At 39.4% G+C, this 5580-nt stretch overlaps 1 pseudogene; it reads left to right on the forward strand.

The window, feature by feature from the left end:
• The first annotated feature begins 1401 nt into the window (after positions 1-1401).
• On the forward strand, positions 1402-3870 carry LOC111408377 (annotated as a pseudogene).
• Positions 3871-5580: the final 1710 nt, after the last annotated feature.

Here is a 5580-nt window from a genome sequence, read left to right on the forward strand (position 1 = left end):
TTCCGACCATTTTCCACATTCTTAACCTCAATGTTCTGTTAATAAGCATATCTAATCTTTAATGATGAATTATGTCCAATGTCAACATGCTTTGAAATATAAACAAGTATTATGTTGCACTTTTGTACATGTTGTTTATTATTCTTATCTAAAAATATGAAGTGCTAATAAGTTTTTTTTACGTCGCTCTAACGTGGACGGAAACCCTCATTATGAACAAGATATATTAATTTAAGAAATATTAATTATAAAAATGCTACAAAAAATATTTGAAACATAATAGGACAATGAATAAAAAGTTAAAGACTTTTAATGTAGTCGCTGCAACAATAAAAAAAATTATGCTAACAATATAACTAGCCATTCAAAACCTCCTACAAGCACTTTTGGAAGTAATCACTTGCACATCCTTGAATATCAATCGGTTTTCCGTATTTTCACCATGAAAACACATATAGGTTAGGATTGTATCTCTTTAGGCTTATCATTTTTATATCTTTGAACACAAATACCGTACTTGATCAATGAAAATAATATACAATTTTTATTTTTATTTATTTTCAATATCCAAGAACTCCATAATATTTTCAATTAGAAGACTTATGACTAACAATTGTATATTTTCTTTAGAACTGTTGTACCCTTTCGTCTCGTGTCTTTTCATTAAATAGCTTTCAGTCTTTCATTAGAAGTTGCCTTACGAAAAGCCATGACTTTTAAACGAATGGTCACATACATAATATATTCATATGAAATTTTTGAAGACATTTTCACACAATCAAATATGGTTTTACTCATTCTATTTTCCTACAAATAAGAGTACTGCCGTTCATCATTAATAGATACCATCTCATGTTTAGGTGGTGGACTATTTGATTGATGGACCATGCTAGGTGTTGTCATAAGCAGCTAGTGGAAGGAAGCTCCTGGAGAAAGAAGAAGAAGAGGTCTCAACGAAATTACCAGAAACTCCAAGCTGGAGATGACACCGTTCGATGTTAAACTGGAGACGGCAGTTTCAACATTTCAAATTGGCAGTTTCAGCATATTTCAAATTGTTAACCGTAAATACACCTTTTTTCCCACTACTTAAACAAGAGACAGGAATGAAGGAAGTTCTGAATAGATATAATTGGTTTCCTTCCTTCTCTCTCGATTTGAAACTCTCTCTTTTTTCTGGTTCGTCTTTTCATCTTTCTGGTTCTTTTTCTTTCATCTGTATTTCACTTATCTTAGTGGAATATTATCTCAGTTGGATATTATTACAGTTGGGTGTTGAATTGCTGTTGAAATTTGTAAATTGTGGACTGATTGTGTTGTAATTGTGTTGGATTTATTTGATTTTGATTGAAGTTATAATCAATCATTACAAGTGGTATCAGAGCAGTAACAGTTCTGGGAATGGACACTCGAGCCAAAGTAGTAGAGGAACACCTCAAAAAATTGGACGGGGAGGTCGGAAGTCTGGGTAAAACTATCCATGAAATGGGTAACAAGATGGAGACCTCTGACCAAACATTAAAGGCCCTATGTAACAAGCAAGATCGTATCGAGATGATGATAGGGGAACTGAATTCTAAGCATGAATCGTTGGTGGCAATGATGGCCCAAATGATGGGGCAAAAGGGGGAATCTAGAGACAAACAGAAAATGGATACACCAGTTCAGATTCACAAAGGCGAGGGACTACTCACACCACGCCTGGGATCCACATCGGGTAGTAATACCAATAGTGGTGAAATGAGAGGAGTTAAGTTGCCTAAGATTGATTTCCCTTATTTTAGTGGTGAAGGGCCTCGAGAATGGTTGAGGAAGGCTCGAAAATACTTCCAAATCCACCAAATTCCTGATGAAGTTAGGGTCAGTGTTGCTGAAATGTATTTAAAAGGGAAAGCAGACGTGTGGTTTCATGGCTTCATCAGTAGCAATCCCAATGCTCACTGGGATTTGTTCTCTAAGGAGGTGTGGAGGAGATTTACAGAAGCTATCGGTGAAGAGGTTATAGAAGCTTTTAGTAAGATAAGGCAAAGGGGCACAATAACTGAATACCAGGAGCAATTTGAGGACCTTAAATCTCAGGTGATGCTATCTCTTCCCCACCTCCCTAAGTCGTATTATATATCCATCTTTACTAGTGGATTGGAGGAAATCAAGTCCATGGTAAAAATCATCAAGCCAACCTCTATCGCCCAAGCCTTTGAAACAACTCTCTTACAGGAAAACACTATATCGACTTTGAACAAAAACACAAAAAATCCAACCAAATTTAGTTACTCCTCTAAATGGCCTAACCTACCACAAAAACCCACTGAAACTAACCAAAAATTTCCTTACACCAATGTCACTGAACAATTCCAAAAGAACCAAACTAACCCCTTGAGATTCAAAAAAATCACCCCCACTGATATACAAACCAAGAAGAGCCTGGGATTATGCTTTAGATGTGATGAAAAATATACCCCTGGACATGTATGCAAGAACAGAATGCTGAACTTTATGTTGGTGGATGATGAAGTAGAGAGAAAAAATGAAGAAGAAGAGGAAATTGTTGAGCAAGTTGAAAAGGAAGGGGATGAAGAAGTCATGGAAATCTCCATTAATGCATTATCTGGCAGCCTGAAACCAAAAACCATCAGAATCCCCTACCAAATAAGGAGAAAGAAAGTGTCAATCCTCATCGACAGCGGCAGTACCCATAGCTTTATTGATGAAAGGTTAGTAAAAGAGTTGAAGTGTAAAACAGAACCAACCCAATCTGTGACAGTTACTGTGGCCAATGGAGACAAGTTACAAAGCACTGCCATTTGTAATCCACTTATTTGGGTCATGCAAGGGATGGAATGCCAGTTCCAGCTGAGGGTCTTGAAGCTAGGAAAGAGTGATATGGTGTTGGGGGTAGACTGGCTAAGTCAATTCAATCCAGTGGTGTTTGACTTCGAGCGAAGTAGCATCAGATTCTCTTACCAAGGAATGAAAGTGGAGTTGAAGAGTGAAAACATAAATGAGGAAATTCTAATGATAGAAGGAAGGTGGATGAATCAGTGGATCCAAAGGCAATCCTATGGGATTATAGCTCAAATTCAAACAATCAAAGAAGGAGAAGAAAACCAAATCCCTGTTGAAGTGCAGAATATTATTAAGCAATACTCCGAAGTATTCATGGAACCAAAAGGGATGCCCCCTCCCAGGTCTAATGATCACAGAATTTCCTTGAAAGAAGGAACACAGCCTTTCAAAATAAGGCCATACCGATGTCCTTATGTTCAAAAGACTGAACTGGAAAGGATGATAAAAGAGATGTTAGAGGTAGGGATTATTTAGCCCAGCAATAGCCCTTTTGCCTCACCTGTGATACTAGTGAAAAAGAAAGACGGCACTTGGAGATTTTGCGTGGACTACAGGCAACTAAACAACTTGACCATCAAGGATAAATATCCCATGCCATTGATTGACGAATTAATCGATGAACTTCATAGCTCCAAGTGGTTTTTCAAAATCGATTTGTGAGCTGGGTACCATCAGATTAGGATGGCAGAAGCTGACATCTATAAGACAGCTTTCAAAACTCACCAGGGTCTATATGAGTTCAAAGTGATGCCGTTTGGCCTTACCAATGCCCCAGCCACATTTCAAGGTTTGATGAATGAAATATTCAAGGCCTACTTGAGGAAGTATGTTCTGGTGTTCTTTGATGATATTCTGGTATACAGCCTAGATCTAAATTCTCATTGCAAACACCTATCCATTGTGCTGGACGTGTTGAAGGAGCAAAGGTTGTATGAAAAGGAATCTAAGTGTTCATTTGGACAGCTAAAGGTAGAATACTTGGGACATATAATATCATCTGCAGGAGTGTCAGCTGATCTATAGAAGGTAAGTGCAATGCGACAATGGCCTAGACCCAACACAGTGAAGCAGTTGAGAGGGTTCCTTGGCTTGACAGGCTATTACAGGAAATTTGTTAAAGGATATGGGATTTTGGCTAAACCTCTAACAGATCTTCTCAAAAAAGACGGATTCAATTGGAATGCTGATGTAGAAACAGCTTTTCAAACATTGAAAACAGCAATATGCAATACCCCTGTTCTGGCATTACCGGACTTTAACCAGCCATTCATTATTGAGACAGATGCTTGTGCTGGAGGAATGGGAGCAGTCCTGATGCAAGGGAAGAGACCTATTGCCTATATGAATAAAGGCATTAGCAAAGAAAAGTTGGGGATGTCCATTTACGAAAAAGAGTTGCTAGCATTGGTTACGGCGGTAGGGAAATGGAGGCATTACCTCGAGGGGCACCATTTCATAATCAAGTCGGACCATCAGTCGTTGAAATACCTCTTAGAGCAGAGGATTACCACCCCTCTCCAACAGAAGTGGCTGACCAAATTCCTTGGGCTCAGTTATGAGATTCAATATAAGAAAGGGGCTGAAAACTTGGTGGCGGATGCTTTATACAGGAGGGAAGAGCCAGGGGTTGAAGTTACTGCCATATCTCAAGTTGTTCCTACTTGGGTACAAGAGGTGATGGAAAGTTATCAAGGAGATGCAATAGCTAACCAGTTGATTGAAGCACAACTAATTAAACCCGGAGAGGCATCTGATTATTCCTATAAGGATGGACTACTCAAACACAAGGGAAGACTGTATATGGGGTCAGGTGGACAGATTAGAGTCAAACTGATACAAAACATACATTCTTCATAGAGTGGAGGCCATTCAGGGGTCCAGCTAGTGTGTATAGGGCCAAACAACACTTCTTTTGGCCGAGTATGATCAAAGATATCAAAAGGGAGGTGCTACAATGTGATGTTTGCCAAAGATGTAAAGGGGAACATGTTCCCTACCCCGGTTTATTACAGCCTCTTCCTGAGCCACAGTATTCCTGGAGTCATATCTCAATGGACTTCATTGAAGGGCTACCTCCTTCGAAGGGTAAGACAATGATTTTGGTTGTAGTAGACAGGTTCACGAAGTATGGACATTTTCTTGCCTTATCCCACCCCTTCTTAGCCTCTAGCATTGCCAAATTATTCCTGGATAACATCTACAAGTTACATGGGATGCCTCAAAGTATCGTGTCAGATAGGGATAAAATATTTATTAGTGGGTTTTGGCAAGGGTTGTTCAAATTATTGGGGATCGAGCTACATCTGAGTTCTGCATATCATCCCCAAATGGATGGGCAAACTGAGAGACTCAATCAATGCTTGGAGATGTACTTGCGTTGCATGACTTTTCCATCAGCCTAAACAGTGGTCCAACTGGTTGTCATTGGCTGAGTGGTGGTATAATACCACTTATCATACTGCCATCAAGATGTGCCCTTTTGAAGCCTTGTACGGGATCAAGCCATCACAGTTGGCCTTGGGCCCTTACCAACATACCAACATTGCGGCAGTAGATGAATTGGTACAAGAGAGGCACCATATGGATCAGTTACTTAAAGAACATTTAGTAGAAGCCAGGGCAAGGATGAAGTTCTATGCTGACCAACACAGGGTTGACAGAGGGTTTCAAGTAGGCGAATGGGTATATTTGAAGCTCCAACGGTATAAGTAGCAATCCATAGCCACACGAGTC

This window comes from Olea europaea, chromosome 13 (genome assembly GCF_002742605.1).
Source record: "Olea europaea var. sylvestris chromosome 13, O_europaea_v1, whole genome shotgun sequence".
In the NCBI taxonomy this organism is placed as follows: domain Eukaryota; kingdom Viridiplantae; phylum Streptophyta; class Magnoliopsida; order Lamiales; family Oleaceae; genus Olea; species Olea europaea.